This window comes from Eurosta solidaginis, chromosome 1, assembly GCF_040869045.1.
Source record: "Eurosta solidaginis isolate ZX-2024a chromosome 1, ASM4086904v1, whole genome shotgun sequence".
In the NCBI taxonomy this organism is placed as follows: Eukaryota; Metazoa; Arthropoda; class Insecta; order Diptera; family Tephritidae; genus Eurosta; species Eurosta solidaginis.
In genome coordinates this window covers 374,029,583-374,052,738 of record NC_090319.1, presented here as the reverse complement: position 1 = coordinate 374,052,738, position 23,156 = coordinate 374,029,583, and the positions used below count along the sequence as shown (strand labels likewise).

At 36.2% G+C, this 23,156-nt stretch overlaps 1 protein-coding gene across 4 annotated transcripts in view; it reads left to right on the top strand.

Moving 5' to 3' along the window:
* Nucleotides 1-23,156, top strand: part of Pde6 (phosphodiesterase 6) — a 232,586-nt gene that overhangs the window by 118,997 nt on the left and 90,433 nt on the right. For all 4 annotated transcript variants that reach the window (XM_067763060.1, XM_067763059.1, XM_067763062.1 and 1 more), the window contains exon 3: nt 6,032-6,099. The gene's annotated coding sequence lies outside the window, so the exon portion shown is untranslated. The remainder of the gene's footprint in view (nt 1-6,031; nt 6,100-23,156) is intronic.

The following is a 23,156-nucleotide window of genomic DNA, read 5'->3' as shown; positions in this document are numbered from 1 at the left end:
CTCAGATCGCTATTTAAAATGAACAATATCGGACTATAACCACGCCCACTTTTTCGCTATCGAAAATCGAATCATTACCAAAGACGAATAAAGCGATGAAACTTGGTAGGTGAGTTGAACTTATAACGCAGAATAGAAAATTAGTAAAATTTTGGACAATGGGCGTGGCACCGCTCACTTTTAAAAGAAGGTAATTTAAAAGTTTTACAAGCTGTAATTTGGCAGTCGTTGAAGATGTCATGATGAAATTTAGCAGGAACGTTACTCCTATTACTGTATGTACGCCTAATAAAAATTAGCAAAATCGGGGAACGACCACGCCCACTTTTAAAACAAAAATTTTTTAAAGTAAAATTTTAACAAAAAATTTAATATTTTTACAGTATATAAGTAAATTATGTCAACATTCAACTCCAGTAATGATATGGTGAAACACAATGCAAAAATAAAAGAAAATTTCGAAATGGGCGTGGCTCCGCCCTTTTTCATTTAATTTGTCTAGGATACTATTAATGCCATAAGTCGAACAAAAATTTACCAATCCTTGTGAAATTTGATAGGGGCATAGATTCTGGGACGATAACTTATTTCTGTGAAAAAGGGCGAAATCGTTTTAAGCCACGCCCAGTTTTTATACATAGTCGACCGTCTGTCCTTCCGCTCGGCCGTTAGCACGATAACTTGAGCAAAAATCGATATATCTTTACTAAACTCGGTTAACGTACTTATCTAAACTCATTTTGTATTGGTATAAAAAATGGTCGAAATCGGACTATGACCACGCCCACTTTTTCGATATCCAAAATTACGAAAAACGAAAAAATGCCATAATTCTATACCAAATACGAAAAAAGGGATGAAACATGATATTTGGATTAGTTTATTGACGCAAAATATAACTTTAGAAAAAAACTTTGTAAAATGGTTGTGACACCTACCATATTAAGTAGAATGAAATGAAAAAGTTCTGCAGGGCGAAATAAAAAACCCTTAAAATCTTTTGGCAAGAATAATTTTCGTGGTATTATATATATAAATATATTAGCGGTATCCAACAGATGATGTTCTGGGTCACCCCGGTCCACATTTTGGTCGATATCTGGAAAACGCCTTCACATGTACAACTACCACCACTCCCTTTTAAAAGCCTAATTAATACCTTTAATTAGATACCGATATCGTACAAACACATTCTAGAGTCATCCCTGGTCCACCTTTATTGCGAAAATACGTCCACCTATAGAACCAAGCCCCACGCCCTTTCAAAATACTCATTAGCACCTTCCATTTGATACCAACATCGTACAAACATATTCTAGAGTCACCCCTGGTCCACCTTTATGGCGGTATTTCGAAAAAGCGACCACCTATATAACTAAGGTCCACACCCATTTAAAAGACTCACTAATACCTTTCGTTTGATACCCATATTGTACAAACGCATTCTGGATTCACCCCTGGTCCATCTTTATGCCGATATCTCGAAAAGGCAACCACCTACATAACTACCACCACTCCCTTTTAAAACCTTCATTAATACCTTTAATTTGATACCCATATCGTACAAACAAATTCTAGAGTCAACCCTGATCCACCTTTATGGCGATATCCCTAAATGGCGTCCACCTATAGAACTATGGCCCACTCCCTCTTAAAATACTCTTTAATACCTTTTATTTGATACACATGTCGTACAAACACATCCCAGGGTTACCCTCGGTTCATTTTCCTACATGGTTATTTTCCCTTATGTTGTCACCATAGCTCTCAACTGAGTATGTAATGTTCGGTTACACCCGAACTTAACCTTCCTTACTTGTTTTGTATATTTTTGAGTAATCAGTTTTGCAGCCCAATCAATTCTAGTTCAACATCGTACGAAAGACCTGTCTCTTTTCACATTTTCTTTCAAGTTATGTATGCTCCTTTCAGCTTTGGTTTTATATGGAAGAAAATCTGAAACACAATTCGGAAAAAAAAATTTCAAAAATCAATAATAAGTTTGAGAGGCCTAAACTAGTACATTGATATAATGAACTAAATGGGCTCAAAATTGCATACTCAAAAATATATATAAAAGTCAAAATAAGAAGTTCGTAAAATTTTATCTTTTGTAATTTTTTTTTTTAATTTTCGAACTTTTTAGAAATTGTTGTTGGGATTGGCTTGCAAAGATTTAAGTTGCAAATTTTATAATATTTTTTTTTTTTAGGTATCGAAAGTAATACAAAAAAACTATTTAATTGATAAAATTTATTAAAAAGTGTGACTGCTGTTTTCATGTTCGCTACTGTATCTTTGAGTTTTTAGTTTCAAGGTTCGATTCGAGCTCAAGGCCAGAACAACAATTTTTTTCTAATTATAATTATTGTTATTTTTTAATTTTTCTAAATTTGAAAAAATGTATTTTGTTTTTGGAATAGTAAGTAGAATAATTTTCAAGCAACCTACCATAGCTGCGCAGATAAACCCATTTCGAAGGCAGGTTGTCTGAAAAATTGTCTACTTACAATTCCAAAAACAAAATACAATTTTTCAAATTTAGGAAAATTAAAAAATAACAATAATTGTCATTAGAAAAAAGTTATTGCTCTGACCTTGGGCTCGAAGCGAACCTTGAATCATTTATCAACAGGCCGATAAAAACAAAAACAATTGTTTTTAGTTTGCGCTAAGGCTTTCAATGAAAATTTCATTATGAAATAACGAAAGCCTAAAATTTCCGTTAGTGGTACCTTGACTTATTTTGAATGTGTAATTTCACTATGCCTCAGGTTCCCAAAATACCTACGCTAAGGCGCAATTTATTAACGTCCACGCAAATGTTGACTGAATTTGTGCTGATAAACGACCAACAACTCCTAACTCCAACTCTAAGAACTAAAAACTTTTGTTTATTCACTTGCCCAATTCCCTTCGCTAATTTTCATCTACATATAAACATGAATTAAATATATTTAACTAGCCTTAAGGTATAATTTGTTCCTAATGGCTTGCGGCATTCTGTCGTACACTCGTGTGATTTGCGTTCATATTCGTTACTGTCGTAGTGGTCATTTAAGGCAAAACTAAGCTGAGGCATTTCGTCATTTAATTGCGCTGTGTAGTTGCTTACTTTGTTTTTATCCTTTCATAAATGGTAAAATATCCATACACGCACCTATATACTTATATTTAATAGTCTTCAATTGTGCAATGAACCCTCTTATCATAAATCATAGGATTTATGTGTTTAATATTATGATTTACATAGAACGCGAGCTCCTAACGAATGTCTATAGACATAGATGTCAGGGACTATTTGCAAAACACTCAAAAGAAAAGAGAGTAAAGAATATTAGCTCAATTCTAAGAAGTAAAATGTCCATATGACATCTTTATATCCATGTCAGTGTCTACATATACACATATGTATGTATGAACATTAGGTTGCTTCTTTGTTTGTAAAGAAATGAAATATTTATACATATTTGTATGTTCATATATGCTGAGGGCGGTCAGGTCATTTTGGTTTCGTTTTCAATATCAATCAAAATATATTTTTAAGTTATTTGTAAATATTTCTTTTCCTAAAACTTAGTAAACACTCTGGCAAAACTTTTATGTGAAAATAATTTTACTGAAATTTAGTAAAGTCTTGAAATTTGGCACATAGGTCACAACTCAATGACAATGTTGCTACAGGCAAAATAGTCGAGATGACCAAACCCTCAGGAAGTTAGATGTGCAGACATAGTGGTGTCGTAACTATGTCCGGAAAACTAACGTTTTTAGTTAACTAGAGCTCGCCCAGGCGTTGAAGTTAAACCACTTAGGAAGTTACTTTACTAGAAAGAAATAAGTAATTTCGGTATTTAGAGAAGAGCTTCGTCGGCTTTTTATCGGTAACAGCCGATACTGACAAGCTATTGTTTTAATATCGGCTTATTATTGATAGCAAGTTGTAAGCTTCGGTTAATCGGCTTGAAATCGGCTTATTGTCCACGGTAACAGATGATTCATCGATTTATATTGAAGTTATATCGATATCTAATTTATAACAAACCGATGTGTCGTGGGTGGGCAAGAAAATTCGCGGCCAAGTATAGTCGCTCACGATTGTGAACAAGCATATCGTCGCGATCCGCATAAAGTGAAGTTTTTCTATATATCGTTAATATGCGCTCACTCAATAATAGGTGATGCGACCGATAATGATAGGGAATTCATCTCTATGAAATACTAGAAGATATATTCGATGACTGCCACTGACATGGTATTCAAATTATTCTGGATAGCTTTAACGCCAGGAAGTGCAAGAGAAGTATCTGTGCTCGTACAGTCAGAAAATTTAGCCTTCACGATGTAACATATAAATGTGGTAACTTGAAGGATCCAGCATAAAAGATGGCTGATGATTACTTCACTCGGCCCTCACAACTGCTAATTGAGAGCAAACTTTCACCTCATAATATGGCCAAGCAGCAGGAGCACATTTATCACCCAATACGTACCAACTCTGTTGATACTATAGGTCTCCCAATATAAGGAGTATCGCGCTGTCTTAGAAAAAAGGACGCTGCCTGTAGAGCCGCGCTGCGTACGCTGGAAACCTGCGCTATATTGACTTGTTATAGTGGTGCAAAAACGAAAGAGAGGCGCCTATTTGAAAGGAAAACGTGAGGTCTAAGGCAGGAGCGCGAGGATAGAAATAATAGCGGAAAATCGGAGTCACGGCCGGTGTCGACAGATCAAATGGTTCTTGAAGTGTTGAGGAGAAATATTCTCCGGAAGGTTTATGGTCCTGCTCGTGCGGTTATGCAGATTGACAAAGACGTCTGGCCAAAAAATAATTTCAATCACCATCGCGATGTGGAAGCATATGAAGAGGATACTCCAGCTGAGTTGGAAATGGCAGGTGAAGGAAGACTTAACCTTATTTCGTGCTCCCAATTGGCGTCAGCTATCGCGAAACAGAGATACCTTTCGCGACTTATCACGAAACGACCAAAGTCGATTAGTCATTTAAGCGCCAAATAATGATGACTACGATCCTTTGCTAGCCATTTTATCAGCAAACTCTATTAACTCCAGCGAGGCTTAATACTTCTGTAATATGACTCGTTTTGTAAACTTGTACTCCTCCTCTGTTCATACCCCCCTGTTAAGTACAGCATATTTCCAGGGTTAACCGTAAGATGATCCTAATAACGATACATAAATGGGAGCTATTTGATGGCTGCTAGCCACGGTCGAAATCAATATCTGTATACCCTTTCTTTCTTTAAGTCTGCTTGCTTTTTTTGCTGTTGACATGGTATAAAACACAAACTCGTTAGTAAATCTTGCGTTATGCCTAGAATTCGCTCATTATTTTTAAATTCGTTCAACTGTCCTACTGCACTAATTTATTATTATGTTATCCTGTTATAAATCACGGTCTTACTCAGTATGCAAAACAAAACATCAGCACAGTGGTTAATAAAAAAAGAAAATATGTAAACAAATTGTCACTTAATATGGTACGACCCACCAACAATAATTTAAGCACACACGGCAACTGCGCACTAAAACACACTGTAAACAAAAACAAATTATTATGCATATACACAAAGTAAACATATAGAAAAGAAATTGACATTCATTGTCCTTGTTAGTTGTTGTGGCTAGATTGTCTGGTTGTTTCAAAAAAATGTGTTGTTGTTGTCATTGTATATATTGTTAAAACGCCCTTTACATACAAATGCCCTCAATAATGTTGCCGCTACTTAACTTCGATTTTTTGATATTGTTTCATTTGGCTATGCCCATACAATAACACTTGAGTTATTGTTGCTTGTTAGATTAGCTGCGATTATTTATATACTCAGCAAGCAAGCAGGCAGTAGCGAGCGAATTCGTCAGGTTGCGTATACGACACGTCGTGCCAAAACAATGTTTTGTTGTTTTCAGTACATATTTAAAGTATGTTTCTATTGTCTAACAAACGACCTTCTTAGAAGAGCATTGATTTTAATTGATTATTTTGCTTTGTTGTTATCCTATTTTACAGACTTGTGTACTTTGTAAGCGACGGTTTCGCTGCCTAGCTGAGAAGCAAATTGTGTGCGTATTTATAAGGTAAGCTGGGGATTAGTTTTTATTATTTTAGCGGTTTTTAAAACAAAGAGTTTTGAGGATTAAAACTTTAGATGAACAATGCAGTAAGCTTATATTTTACATTTACAACAAAAGCACGTTCTCAGACAGAAAAAGCTTATAATGTGGCGATTTGCAAATTTGAAATTTTTTTTTAATATTGTAACGAATTTAGTGCAACTCCTCTTATTTGCAACCTTCTGCTAACGTTCGAATCACTAAACTGTTGAATAAATAACTCCAATATTCAATAATGCAAAATTGTCTCACAATAACACTTCTACTTCTCGACAGATAGCGTGCTTAAATCAAACTGAATACTGCTTACTCAGTTTTAACTCCTTTTATGCTCTGTAATGTGTCGTTCGCATATTTCTAGGCGTTTCTATTTCTAGAATTTACTACTCGTTTACCAGCTATAAACATCTCAGCTATAACTACAGATCTACGATTATTATAGCTTCTCGCATAGCCCATGCGCGTGTATATGTGAGTGATACTTCCACAGATGATTGCCTACTTTTGGGAGTATCTCAGATACATGCATGTGTTTGTGTGTTGCTCTCCGCTGCTTGCAATGACATATGTATAGACATAATGATTGATTTGTTGATGTGCATACAAGTCACCGCTAAGTATTGGCTTAGAGATGATAGTATCCCTTAGTGCTGCTAATATTCGTCACAATACTTTTAGATTTATTAGTGTAATTCATATGTGCCTAGAACTACCATAAAAGTACGTTCGTTGACTAAACTGAAAAAAATCATATCAAGTGAAATGGCGCCCGAGAAGGGTCATGGGATCTAGACTCGTGAATAGAGTGATGGAAGTAGTTAAATAATTACAGTTAAGTTTTTGTTTTTAAAAAGCCAGGGCTTTTGAATCAGAATGTTTTGAAACTATGTCAATATAATTTCTAAAACCAAAAAATCTGTACAGCACCATTGCGCCCAAGCAAGATCATGAATCCGTATAGAAGTAGATTGAATAATTAACTTTATTTGCACTTTGTTCGGAATATTTTCGGTATTATTATTGTTGTTTTGAAACTATGTCTGGTTAATTTTGAGCTTGTTTTGAAAAGACACCGCAATCAAATTCTGCAAGTATTCGGCACTATTTTAAGTAAATGGAGGTATTTCAGATCTATGCAGCATTTTTCGAAGTTTTTGGAATTCTCTACGAAAAATTTTAAAATCATTTTCAAATAATTTTCGAAACAACTTTCAAGCTTTGAAGTAGTTCTGGAGACCCATTAGGTACGCATCGTTCTTCATGCCGAGGGGTAATATATGCCAAAAGTTGTCTCCTACAAAAAAAAATGTACGCTTATCAAATTGTCTACGATTAGCGTATAGTGAGATAATGTGACAGTGGACTGCCCAGTTCGCAAGAATCTCACATAGACACATGACCATGACCAAACTAAAAAGACTTAACAATAGCATGGTATCCAAGCCATCCACAGTCAGTTGGATGTAGTCATTTTAGTAGTTTAAATATTTCCGTTTCTGCGCACTTAGTTTGGTGCATAGGTTTGTTATTTCGTTTCCTGTCTTCGCCCTTATTTGAAAATGCGAACGCACAGATTCGCGCTTTGACTATTTTAGAAAAATTTTTTAATAATTTTAAAAACATTTTTTTGAGACAATTTATTATTGTGATGGCTTTGAAATAATTTTCTAAATGGATAATAGCAGAAGTGTGGGTTCAAATTTAACTCCCGGGAGAAAAGGTTTTAAAGAGAGCATATTCGAAACAACTGTGGCCTTATCCACCCAAAATATTGAAAAAAAAAAATTTTTAATTTTCTCAGAAATTTTTTCAAGGCCATTAAGAAGAAAAATTTTTTAAGCCTATGTATATCTCCACAGGGCTGCGGAATTTAATAACTTATATTCTGCCAATGACTACGGAACTGTAGAACGTGTATGGGTTCGTTCATGATGGAGTCCTAAAGATAACTGCAAAATATATATAATTTGCAAAAGTGCAATACTAATTATCATAAATTTGCTTTTTAAAATTAATAAGTCATTATATTGGTGTTGAGAAAATATCTATACTTCCTGCCTATATTCTTTTCAGCTTACCAGTCTCTTTCAGGTTGTCGTTTTTACAGTTTTATGTTTTATATAGAGCTTAGGATTTTTTCTGAAGCGCAAGAGAAAATTTCTACAAAACCACAACTAAAAAACACCGACATGTTTAGAATACTGCCAATGCAGAGACTGAATTGAAAGTCGGGAAGCCCGCGAGTATTACCAGTATTTCGAGATTCGAGAATCTTGCGAGAAGCCGTGTTCTCGATGTCTCGTTAAAAAAATTAAATATTGTGAATAAAATTATATGTATAATAAAAATGTTTTGAGTTAAATGTCATTGGGATGCGATATAATAAAAAACAAGTAAGAAAGGGACTGTCTTCGGCTGTGCCCAAGACTTCATACCTTTCATGAATGGGGCTGAACAACAATCTTATCCCGTTCGTAATCTCCGAATAATGGGATGTATAAGATAAGAAATATATAGTGAACAGATCTACATACCTTAACGATTTTTAAGATAAATATAAAATAAAAAACAGGTAGGTAATTTGTGTGAGGATGCAAAGTTTCAGGTTTTTTGTGGTCTGCGTGTAAAAACTATGACTACGAATCACGTATTTCAACAATATATGACGTAAACGTAACTAATTGATGAAATTTGATGAATTTTGAAGCTTCTAGCCGTAAAAAGGGGGCAAAAATTAGAGTTTATATGGGGTATATAATATATATACCACCGATCTTTATGATTTTTTCAGACAACAATATATGCTATATACGTAAGCATATGGTGAAATTTGAAGCGTCTAGCTGTTAAAACGGGGCAGAAATTGCGCAAAGTTTCTTAACTGAACAATCGGTTGTATGAGATATATACTATATATACCACCGATCTCAACGATTTTTTCAGACAACAATATATGCTATACACGTAAGCATTTGGTGAAATTTGAAGCTTCTAGCTGTTAAAATGGGGAAGAAATTGCGCAAAGTTTCTTATCTGAACAATCGGTTGTATGGGATATATACTATATATACCACCGGTATATATGATTTTCTCAGACAACAATATGTGCTATACACGTAAGCATTTGGTGAAATTTGAACAAATCTAAACGATTTTTAAGATAAATATAAAATAAAAAATAGTTAGGTAATCTGTGTGAGGATGCAAAGCTTCACGTTTTTTGTGGTCTGCATGTAAAAATTATGACTACGAATCACGTATTTCAAAAATATATGACGTAAACGTAACTATTTGATGAAATTTGATGAATTTTGAAGCTTCTAGCCGTAAAAGAGGGGTCAAAATGACAGTTTATATGAAGTATATAATATATATACCACCGATCTCTATGATTTTTTCAGACAACAATATATGCTATATACGTAAGCATTTTGTGAAATTTGAAGCTTCTAGCTGTTAAAACGGGGCAGAAATTGCGCAAAGTTTCTTATCTGAACAATCGGTTGTATGAGATATATATTATGTATACCACCGATCTCAATAATTTTTTCAGACATCAATATATGCTATATACGTAAGTATTCGGTGAAATTTGAAGCTTCTAGCTGTTAAAATGGGGCTAAAATTTGCGAAAATATATATATATATACTATATATACCACCGCTCTTTATGATTTTTTCAGACAACAATATATGCTATATATGTAAGCATTCGTTGAAATTTGAAGCTTCTAGCTCTTAAAATAGGGCAGTAATTACGAAAAGTTCCTTATCTGAACAATCGGTTGTGGGGGATATATACTATATATACGACCGATCTCATAAATTTTTTCAGGCAACAATATGTGCAATATACGAAAGTATATGGTGAAGTTTGAAGCTTCAATCTGTTAAATTGGGTAAGATATTACAAAAATCCTCTTTTTCTGAAAAATCGGTTGTATGGAGGATATATGCTATAGTGGTCCGATCCGGTCGGTTCCGACAAATGTCTAATCGGACACCCAAATACACCTGCTCACCAAAGTTTATCAAGATATCTCAAAAATTGGGGGACTAGTTTGCATGCAAACAGACAGACGGACAGACGGACATGGCTAAATCAACTCAGCTCTTCAACCTGATTATTTCGGTATACTTAATGGTGGGTCTATCTATTTTCCTTTAAGGACTTACAGTTCTCGGTTTCGTGACGAAATTAATATACCATTTGATTTTCATGAAAGGTATAAAAATTCACAAGTAAAAAAAATCAGGTGTCGAGAAGCTCGCGAGATTTACGAGTACTTTGAGACACGAGAATCTCGAAAGAAGTGGAGTTCTCAATTTCTCGGGTCTCGATAATCTCGCTTGTGTTCGAGAAGAAAGCGTAAGTTCTAATAGATACGACTTCAGCACTCAAAGGGACATTCAACGGAATCATAAAGCTTCTCAAATTTAAAATAACAACATATTAAATTGAAAAATCGGAAGCCAAATAACCAAGTCACAACACGAACAGTTTCAGCTGTATTTGAAGCTTCGTTAGGGGCGGACTTTTTCACCTTTTCTTGACTAAGTCTATATGAACATATCTTATTTGTGTCTTCGATTTTACTGTTGTTGTTATTGGTGAAGCAGTGCTTCGCCCCATCACAAATAGTCATCAATATCTTCTAGCCGGAGTCCAAGAAAACTTGCAGTATCAACAGGGGTGTACCAAAGTGAGAGGATTGTTGAAGGCGTTGGTTCCATATAGCAATTGAAAAGATGCTTAGTGTGATATGGGGACACGCCCCAAGCAAGAGTTTAACATGTTACAATATCAATATCGAAGTTGGGCCATAGTGACGTGCGTCTCCCTGGGGAGATAATTTTCCCCATCTGCGAGTTCAGGGTATTTAACTTTAACAACGGTGCTCGCCGGGCAACTCCTGGCAAAATGGAGCGTTTTTTGGTTTTTTTTTTTTTTTGTTTTCTTTCATACGGTTGAGTTAACATGTGGTGTATTTCCCCAAAATGCTTGCGAAGCTGACTTCTAAAGGTCCCCAGGGGGCGGGGCGCCATCAACCAGATGCTTGTTGAGATGCACAGGCTTCTGGGTATTGAACAGAAATTGTTTGTTCTACATTTAATTTCTCTTCCTAATGGAGTACTCTCGCCTCACTGTGTAGAGTTCTAGCGTTTCGTTATCTTTACACAAGTGCTTCCAGCATGAGATTTGGGGACTTTATTACGGCTCCGGATTTAAGGTGAAATTGGGGTTTCGATTTAGTGTAGCTCCATTTAATAGATTTTTACTTATATGTGACCCGGTCTATGAAAAGGTGGCTTATGACTCAAAAAAGAAATTGCGAGAAACAGCTTTTAACATCTGTTTTTTTTTTGCGTCATAAGCCACCTTTTCATAGACCGGATCACATATTACTTTCTGGGGAAGGTAATTAGCAATCCACATAGTCTCCTATTTATTCGCCGCATATGATGTGCTTTAATCAAATTTTATATTGGAAACCATGGAAACAACTTAAATCTTAAAATCTTACATGAATACGAACTCTTGTGACTACTCGATATGTTTATCTCCTAAGGGCCATATTATATATGGCACCGTAACACTTTGCGTCGCAGTCATCCACAGTCACCACTACATAATACCAAACATTTCATTAAGGCATTTGGGTTCACTGTCACTCCTCTGAAGCGAATGAATACTGCGTTATAAATAATTTGCCCCTTAGTTATCGGTAAGTACGCCAAAATATGGTTTCAAAGCAATATTAGTGAGCCTCACATTGCGGTTTAAATGGGTTCAAGTTGCAATGACAGCCCTTGGCCGAGTATAATATCGAGTCGCTCCAGTAAATGGAACCAGTTGTCGTGGGAAGTTTCAACTATAAGAAGAATTTGGGCATACTTTTAATTTCATATGAAATAGGCTTTTGAAAATGGTTAGCATATTATGGACAAAAAGTTTTATATTTAAACTTTGTATCACTACTTAAAACAGTAGATTTTTTTTTTTCAATAAAAATGGAAAATATAAATATCTGTGGGATTTCTTTGTCTAGGGTTCCAATTAAAACTCGGTTAATTACTAGAACGTGTATATTAGCGTTTATTACATTTACATGTGTTTTATATACGTGTTGTCAGTACCGCACTTCAAACTTGATTGTCGTTCGTCTCTTTTAACTAACTTGTGTTAGGCTCTCTTCGTCTAGTTCGGGTTGCCGGTCTAACTATTGCAGGGATGCAATTAGTGCAGTGTATAATTAAAAGGTATGTCCGCTTCTAGTTGTCCTACGTCCGTCTGTCAATCCCACATTCGGCCATCCTGATACTTCATTCGACTCGGATGAAGGATTCCATGGCTTCATGTACTCTGCCACCGTGTGCGTTATTCTCGGACCTTCGACGTCACCAACTTTATGTACAATATAGCGACCGTGATCTTGTTTCTCTTTTATTTTGTATGGTCCGAAAAATTTTTGTTTCAGTCGAAGTCCTGCTCCATACTGGGTGCGCTTAATTGCGACCAACTCTCCGACTTCATACTCTGTTGCTTTTCTGCGGTTCTTCTTGAAGTTTCTCAGATTTTCCTTTTGTATGCGAGATATGTTTTCACGTGCTTCCTCCCGCACTGTGTTCCTCTCTGCCTCCAGCTCTTCTATAACTGAATCTTCTAACAACCTTCGAATGTCATGGTTTGCGTTAACGCGCATATCGACACCAGTTAAGAGTTTGAACGGAGAATGCTGGGTGCTTCGCGTCGGCGTGGAATTTATTAGTTGTTGAACTCTGTCTACGTGCTTATACCACAACTTGGGATTTTCGATGCAAAGCTTCGTCAACATTGGCATAACTACTTTATGGACCCTCTCCACTTGTCCGTTACCGCGTGGCACACCAGTGGTTATAACTAGATGCTGAATGTGCTGACTTCTACAGTAGTCTTCGAAAGCGTTTGATGTAAAACCAGTCCCTCTATCCGTTATAATCCTGGATGGGTTTCCAAATATCGCTGATTGTTTCTCTAAACGATCTAACACTTCGTCGCTACCTGTGCTTTTGATGGGGTAAAGCCAAACAAATTTAGAAAACGCGTCGATGATCACTAAAATATAGTTGTATCGCTTTTTTGTTTCTTCCATAGGACCGACGTGGTCTAGATGAAATGTCACAAGCGGTTTGTCCTCTTTATTGATGGGGTTTAGCATTCCTTCCTTTTTCCCGGCTTTGGCCTCCGCGACTAGGCATTCTACACAGCTTTTCACGACGTGTGTAACCTTGGGTGCTATATCGTAGATAAAGAAATCTCTCTCAACCAAATCTTGTGTCTTCTTGGATGCGTAATGTCCTTGTCTGTGAGCTGTCTCGATGATTTCTCCTTCCATAGGTGCTGGTACTACCATAAGTTCTTTAGCGAGATCTTTATGGATAATACCATGCTTTATATAAAAATCGTGATAATTTTCATGTTCCAAACCTTTCCGTATCGCTGCCAGCTTGTCATCCTTAAGCTGTTCTTCCTGTATTCTGTGTCGTAAACTATCAGTCATCATTAGACAATGCATACGGCTTAACGCATCCACATGCCTCATCTGTTTTCCTGAACGGTGCTCTATCTCATATTGGTAATCCTGAAGGTACATAGCCCAACGCGAAATTCGTAAGGGTACTTCTTGTCTTCTCATTGTAAGCGCAAACGCGTTACAATCCGTAATGATCTTAAATTTGATTCCCATTAAGTATACCCTCCACTTTTTGAGCGCTGCTACGATGGCTAAAACTTCCAATTCATATGAGTGGTATTTCTGTTCCGCGGTTGTAGTCTTCCTGCTCATGTATTCGATGGGATGCAGACATCTATCCTGCGAGTCTCTTTGCAGCAAGACTGCGACATATCCCTGCATAGAAGCATCCGTGTGTATTTCCGCTTGCAATGCTGGATCGAATAGTCGGAGTACTGGTGGATTCACTAACGCAGTCTTTAATTGTTGGACTGAGGCTATTTGCTCGTTTTCCATTCGAAACTCTGCATGATTTCCCAAAAGATCAGTCAGTGGCTTAGCCACCAACGAATAGTTCGGAATGAAACGCCTAAAATACGATGTGAGTCCCAAAAAGCGTTGCAACGTTTTAATGTCAGTCGGAACAGGGAAATTCTGTACTGCCTGAGTCTTTTCCTGCGACGGTGTTATAGTTGATGCCTCAACAACGTAGCCCAAGAAAGTAACTCGCCTCTTCAATATTTGGCATTTTTCCCATTTTATTTGTAACCCGTACAACTCTGCTGTCTCCAACACGCTTTTCAGACTAGTCAACCCATCCTCCACACTCTTTGAAGGAATAATTATGTCGTCCGTGTATACAATAATTGTTTTATTGCGGATAAGCTCTCCTAACACCGCATGAATATATCTCGTGAAAACTGCTGGGGAGTTACAAATACCGAATGGAGCATATAGAAACTCATATTGCCCATTGTGTGTGACAAAAGCCGTGTACTTCCGTGACGCAATGTCTAATGGTACATGGAAAAATCCGTTACGAAGATCTAATGTCGTGTAGAAAGTTGCCGATTGAAGTCTTTGCAGCACGTCGTCAATCAACGGCATGGGGAAGTTGTCGCGTATAATTTTTTCATTTAATTTACGATAATCGCAGCACAATCGTTTTGTACCATCTTTCATTGAAACGAGAACTATCGGTGACGCATACTCGGATGTGCTGGCCTGGATAATATTGTCGGCTAACCACTCCTCAATTTGTTTTTCGACAACGGCTTGATCTGCATAGGACAGTCGGCGCGGTCTTTGGTAATGGGCACTTCATCCGACAAAATAATCTTCATCTCAATTGGCGATGGTTTTTCCTTCACACATCTGTAGTTTGTAATCAGACCTAGTACACTTGCTTTTGTATCGGGTTGTAAATGATCAAGCTCACACTGTGGCTCTACGCTCACGCTAACCCCAATTTGCAACATTGCCTCAACCTCTTTCTCCAATTCGCCTATATTCGCTTCCTTACTCACAACTAATTTCTTGCTAACTGGTGTTTTCTCTCTATTCTCGAGTTCCTGAGTTGCAATTCTTTTCTTTAAAAATCTTACACCTTCATCATTTATGGCTATATCGACTTGACTCAGAATGTTTTTACCCAAGATAGCGTCGTACAAAATATCGCTCTCTTTAGTGACATGAAACTCGATGTCGACTTCGACTTCATCTAAACTCATACGCGCGGTGAAACATCCGATAGTTTTAATCATTTTGTTACCGATGCCATACAAGGTTTTAATTTTTGGCTGTAGATCAACATATCCAATGTTCACTAGAGTGTCGTATCTTATCGCGCAAATGTCACTACCCGTGTCTAAAAGAGCTGAAAATATGTGCCCGTTGATTTCTAAATCTCTAAATAGGCTTGTATCTCGCGCAACTGGCTTAATATTTTCTTGTTCTTTGCCGTCGGTAACTACATGAACCTTCTTGTTTTCGCTTTTTTCTTCAGTACGCGATATCTGCTGCTTACAATCATTGGCTTTATGACCAACTTGACTACACTTAAAGCACCGAACAGCCGAACGAGTGCAATGCCTAGCCAGATGCCCTACTTTTCCACACTTAAAACACGCTTTGCTGCCGTGGGTTTCACTTTTGTCTGTATTTTTCCCTTGAGGTGGTTGTGGAACCGCTCTACTACCTAAACTTTGGAATTGTCCATGACATTTTTCATATACGCGCAAGTTCTCTTTTAAATCAGCTATAGTGAGAGCTTGGTAAAGAATTTGTTTATTGGATCTCGTATCGGGTATACCCTCAATAAAATATTCAATGATACTGGCATCATCCATATCTAGCATGCTTGCAATTTCCATCAGCGAGTACAAATATTCTAGAAAGCTTTCATTTGCCCTCTTACGTCTGTTCTTTAATCGGCGATGGATTTCATTTACACTAAGCTTAACTTCAAACTCTTCTTTAAGGATGGACTTTAACGAGTTCCAATCCATAATTTCTCTCTGACTCCTAACAAATATTTTAGCCGCACCTTTAAGGAGTTGTTTTCCATAAATAAATTTTTCCAGGTCATTCCAATTAACAACAGCTGCATTACTCTCAAACTCTTGCAACCACTGATTAATGTCAGGTTGCCCACACCCTGAAAACGAAGACAGAGTATCCTCAATGTCTCGAAGACTAAAATAGCTATGAGTCGCATTGTTCAACCTATTCTGAAAACTTCCATCCGAATCTGAACTATCATCACCTTCTTCTCTGGAAAGGCCGAAGTGTTCTAAAAGCGTATCTTGGAGTTCACGTTTACGTCCCCTAGTTGATAGTCCTAACGACGTTAGTTTTTCCCTAAGACCGTTCAAGTTCAATGCTAAAATTTCGTTTACGTCCATGTCGACGTCTTTACAATAAATATGTTTTACAACTCAAGAGGTATATTATGTATTCAAATTGTATCAATACTTAAAATCACAAAAAAAGATTTTCTTTCTTGTCAATATATTGGTTGTACTCAGAATTTCCTGTAGACAGGTTTTGTGAACTATTTCCGCGTAAATCGCAGTGTAAATTTACGTGCAAAGTGGAAAACCAGTAATGTTTCCTTTATTTTCTTAAGTCAAAGGTTTACAAGAAAATCTGAGTGTTTATTAATTTAAAATTCAACTCTTGAATGAATTTGTTTTGAATCGATTTCAAAAATAACTTTGAGAAGTAATTTTTTTTTTTGCTTTACTTTTAGACAAACTTAAACAGAAATGTTTTTTTTTTCACTCAACTAAAAACTATTCGACAGCTCTAGTTTGATACAGTGCACTCAAATTGCTTGAATGTTTGTTTTAATTCAGCCCAAATTCACAAAATGTAATTAGTATATTTAAACGCGGTCAAAATTTATTTTGCTCAAATAGTGGCTTTATCTGAACTGAAGCTCAATGTACTTATTTTGCAATTGAGATTTAATTTCTAAACTGTCGAAATTATGTATGATTATTTTAATCAATCGATTTATTTTACTCAAGACAGAATGTGTCTAAAACGTCATCAGACATACAAACTCCAATTTAACTTTGCTCACCAGAAATATCGAACAGTGCACCTACATGTATTACACAAAACGTACATATATTTATAACAACTTATCTGCAAATAACTCGAACAACTGCATTTAGTTTGATCTCGCCTGTAACGTCGCTGTAGCCAACTACTGTTTCAAACGCCTTCGTTCTGTTTCACTCAAACACGCATTAACTGACCTCAGCTCTGCTTTACTTCCACTCTTCCACTGCAATCGTAACCCTTCGTTACCTGGAACACAATGTGCCAGCTCAACTGTTCTCACTATCGAACCTCTGTCGACGCCACAATTTCCAATACACACTGCAGTAAAACTTAGATCAAACCTTCCTCGCTATCAACTCGCAGACAATTCTGCCCGGGGATGCACCTTAACGTTAAGCTAATCGTTTATCAAAAAATTTCCACCGTTTCCGTTGAAACACTTCGAAATATTATCGATAAAGAAATTATCAAGATAAATTGTATCTCGTTTTTAACCGAAACGAAAAGCTTTCGTTAACGTTAAAAACGTTAACGAAAACGTGATACTTTATGTTTGAATTGTGCTGGCAATGCTATAGCCATGGTGAAGCCGTAAGGTGGCAACAACGAGCGCACATACACACACAAACTCTATGTAATTTGTTTGTGTAATTCGTTGGTGGTAATGTCAAAAATACTCTGAGAAATGTTCGTACTGTCAAAATTCATGAGAAAAGTTGCAATCAGCTTGGATAATGCTTTCACCTTTAATGACTCCGCCATCAATCAGCTTTGCCAGCATAGTTTGAAATTAATAATCAACATAAACGATTTGATTTCGTTTTGATATGGCAGAAAACGAAACGAAATCATTTCGTTAATTTGACGATCTTAACGTTAATAAACGAAACGAAATGACTTCGTTTCGTTTATTAACGTTGATTATCGTAACGAAATGATATCGTTTCGTTGGTTAAGCATGCCTGAATTCTGCCAAACGCAATTGAATTTCAAACTTATTCAAATTGCAACTTATACCAATTGTTTGATCTTTCTCTGCTGCTGCTGACAGAATTTTAATGTTCGCTGCTTACTCTTGCTGTTTCGCGCAACTGAGGCTTGGCTGCGCTCTGCTACTGCTCTAACGAGATCTCCACTGAATGACGCCGTTATTTGCCATGGTATAACCGTTTCTTCGTTCCGTTATTTTTCTGGCTCTTATTTCGGGTGGTTTAATTTGCCTTTACTTACACACCACGATTTTCCCAAGTTTTCTGTGTAAAAGTTGATGCTTTTTACACAAGCGAAGATGCGGTACTTTTCTCCTTCTGCTATGTGCGTTGCGATTTACCTCTGCCCTTGTTACAGTGCGCCCATATAATATGTGCATACATACACGTTCGCGTTTCTAATTTATGCAGCAATTTAACGATTGGACCGATTTTAATTTAGAAAACTTTTTTTTTTTTTTTTTTTTTAACTTGTATAACGACTGTAAAAAATTCCGGGCGAGCCCCCAATTGTGGGATTTCTTTGTCTAGGGTTCCAATTAAAACTCGGTTAATTACTAGAACGTGTATATTAGCGTTTATTACATTTACATATGTTTTATATACGTGTTGTCAGTACCGCACTTCAAACTTGATTGTCGTTCATCTCTTTTAACTAACTTGTGTTAGGCTCTCTTCGTCTAGTTCGGGTTGCCGTTCTAACTATTGCAGGGATGCAATTAGTGCAGTGTATAATTAAAAGGTATGTCCGCTTCTAGTTGTCCTACGTCCGTCTGTCAATCCCACATATCACAAGATATTCTTTAGAAACTAATCAATGAATACTTTTTTAAAAAGTTTTTTGAAGTGGAAATTATAAAAAAAATGATATCCCATTATTTGTTTTTTCATGTTATGGTAAATTTTGTACCGGCCACTATAGAGTTCACTACCACTATGACGATCAGAGACTAATGGATTAAAAATAAATAAATGTAAGGCGCGATAACCTACGAAGAGATTTTAGGCCGAGCTTCTCTTCCAATTTGCGTCGTGCTTCTCTTGATTTTCCCTACAAATTGGCCAGACGGGGCGTACATGATTTATGCCGACTCCGAACGGCATCTGCAAGGCAGATGAGTTTTCACTGAGAACTTTTCATGGCAGAAATACAGTCGGAGCGCTTGCCAAACACTGCCGAGGGGCGGACCCCGCTTAGAAAAATTTTCTTCTAATTGAAAAACCTTATTTCTAAAATTTTGATGTTGCTTTGCCCGTGGTGTGAACCCAGGGCATATGGTGTGGTAGGCGGAGCACGCTACCATCACACCACTGTGGCCGCCAAAGACTAATGGATTGGTTAAATGAAACACACCATACCTCCTTAGCCCTCTTGTACTTCATAAATAATTAATTAATTATAGCCAGCTGTACTTGTACACAGGGTATTATAACTTTGATTGGATAACGTTGTACAGGTATAAAGGAATTGCGATAGATATAGACTTCCATATATCAAAATCATCAGTATCGGAAAAAAATTTGATTGAGCCATGTCCGTCCGTCCGTCCGTCTGTCCGTTAACACGATAACTTGAGGAAATATTGTGATATCTTCACCTAATTTTGTACATGAGCTTGTCTGGACCCAAAATAGATTGGTATTGAAAATGAGCGAAATCGGATGATAATCACGCCCACTTTTTATATACATAACATTTTGGAAAACACAAAAACCTGATTATTTAGTAAATAATACGTCCAGAATGTTGAAATTCGACGCGTGGACTATTGAGACTCTTGATGCAAATTAAAAAAAAAAAAATTTAATGGGCGTGGCACCGCCCACTTGTGATAAAATCAATTTTACAAATATTATTAATCATAAATCAAAAATCGTTAAACCTATCGTAACAAAATTCAGCAGAGAGGTTGTCCTTACTATACGGAATGCTTTGAAGAAAAATTAACGAAATCGGTTATGGGTCACCCCCACTTTCATATAAAAGATTTTTAAAAGGGTCCACATAAAATAAGCTTTAGCTTTGAAAAAAAGGGCTTTATATCAATGGTATTTCATTTCCCAAGTGGATTTGTAACAATAAATAAGAAAATTTCCAAATTTTTAAAAATGGGTGTGGTACTGCCTCTTTTATAACTGTGCAATTTTCTATCTTTCGGGAGCCATAATTCGAAGAAAAATTAGTTCATCATAGAACCATATGTATATCTATGTATTATTGCACAGTCTTGTAAAACTATTAAGCACACAAAAAACAACAACAGCATTTCAAGTGTACAGCTGCGTATGTAATATTCGGTTTCACTCGTACTTATGCTTCCTTACTTGTTTTTACTTTAATAAAGTGGGAAATTTTCTCAATTTCAATTTCTTTTTCTTCTAAAAATTTTAAATCAATGTTAATATTGTGTAAATTTAAAACGCAAAATAAGAAATTATTGTTTTAAGATACGGAAAAGTAGAAAAGAACAAATTTTAGTTCGTACTTTCTTCCTAATTTTAAGCAGCGAAAGTATTTTCTGTTTTATTATTTTGTTGCAAAGCAAACTCTGAACTGAAGTTACTCTGATACAGCTGCATAAGAGTCTCAACTTTTAATTTGGCGCCAGCATTTTTGCTTGTAGGAAAGTAGAAGTATTCAGCTGCAGAATTTGCCCAAAGGGCCTAGAGTGCTAAACAAGAAAATATACGTATACGCATTAGGGTTGTCCTTGTTAATCGAATATATGGGTTTTTCCAGTTTCAACCTTCAAAGCGTTATATGGTGTCGCACAGAGGTCAAAATTAAGATTTCTCCTTGGGTATTCATGTAATTATAATGACAATTAATTTTCTCTTTTCTTATACCCAAAATCAATAATATTATAGTACGCGATATCACATATAAATTTTGCTTCCGGTTGAAAATGTTCACGTTCCTCATGATATTTACAAGGAAATTTGCTCGATAGGAGTTTTTTCTTAAAATTGCATGTAGGACCAAAATTCGATTGATACTAAGTAAAAAAGCGCTTACCATATAAACTAAACTACCCTAATGTACATACCAATATAGTTTAAAACTGTGAAAGAGTAAAGCCCTGAGAAAAACAAAACTTTTTACTACTGCTGTTAAAGTTTAATTTGACGTTAGTAATATTCTATAGCAGCCCTACTTGTGGCCTTTAATGACATAAGAAAGCGCTTAAAGAATTAAAAAACTTAAAAAATACTTAAGAAAATCGGTTTATGATTTTAAAACCACAAGAACTGACTTTTGGTCAAGAGTGCGAAGTAACATTAAAGAGGCACCAAACACTCAAAAAAAATTTACGAAGACATTAAGTAAAGACTTCAGAAAAACTAAGTTGGATTGAAGAAGAAGAAAAATAATTAAAACAAAATTTTTAAGTTGAACGGTTTTATTATTATTTTATATACTTACATTAAGTATTAATAATACTAAAAGCTAGAAAATAATTAGGTAGGTCCTAGGTACTAGTCATCACACTCCTCATCAATCTGGGGCGTTGATCAGAAAATTAAATAAAAGCGCGTTAAATTTATATTAATAGTCATAAGTAAGACCAACTGAGCCTTAATCAGGTTATGCTACGCCTCACATTTTTAGAAATTTCACTCGCCCAACGCTTTTGTGTAATTTTCTGATCAACGCCCCAGATTGATGAGGAGTGTGATGATTAGTACCTAGGACCTACCTAATTATTTTCAATCTTTTAGTATTATTACTACTTAACGTGTGTACTTAACGGAGTTCATTGTAGAAGGCAACGTCTGTCTTGGAAGAGATGCGGCTTCAAGCAGGGGCCGTATCAATATTTCGATTAGTGATGCAGTAACATTTTTTAAATCGCAATAGCTCCAAAGTGGTTAGTTGGATAAATGAGGCATGGCAACTACGGACAGCGAGTACATAGTAAATCCATGATTTCTTATTAGTTTAATAAAAAGTTCAATAATACATACGTATCGTTTGAGTGAAATAGATTTCCGTAAACGGCGATACGAACGAGGTTTTTTAAGTACAGAGGCAAGCAATATATGTGTGCATATAATAGCTCTTCACCAATCCCCTAGCTCGGATTTGTGTATAGTTTGGGAGACGTCCGGTAAAAAAAAATAATCAGAAAGAGATAGCTGCACCAGGGGCTCTCATTAAAAACTGTGGACGAACATATCGCCAAACTCCGCTCTTCAATAAATCGTTTTCTTACGATGTTAATACGCACCTCTGATATTAGAACACAGAAGATCCAAATAGACGCAGTCGTCCTTAAAGTTTTAAAATCGGAGTTGGTTACTTAAGTGTCAAAAGATGGCAATGATATTGTATTTGATCTTTCGCCTCCATATTGTAATATTTCGCACGTAGAAGGAGGCTGATCGAAAGTCAGGCGCAGCTTAAGCGTTAAGTTTGGTACTCTTGGTTTCCATGCTGCAGAAAATATATAGCATTCCTAGGTATGTTTATCATCGGAGGCTGATAAAAAAGCTGACAGTTGTAGGATTATCTACTACATACCCGCACCTTCTTTTATAACTACTTTCGGCCTCACGCACTGCGTTCCAGGGCATCTCACATTCATATTCAGTGTTTTTCTACATGACAGTTGTGAGAAAAAAGTAAAGGAAGCTGGGAAGGTGTTACCCAGATAAGCATGAGACTGCGACTGATCAAAATAGGAGCAATGAAAAACCTTGCTATTTAATTAACAAAGGCAGGGACTACGAACGCGATAACTTCTGTCTCTTGCTGTTCCTTTTTATAAGCTTTTATTTACTTTCACTTTTGTTGTCTGTAATGGAATCTTGCAAGTTAAATTTGATACACTTCGCGGTGTCCGATTGAGCTGAAATTTTGCACACATGTATAACTCCGATGACAATGCAATATTACTTTGTTAGAATTCGATAAATTAATCGATAACACAGTTATCGGTAAAGATTTGTATTTACTTTGGCATAACAG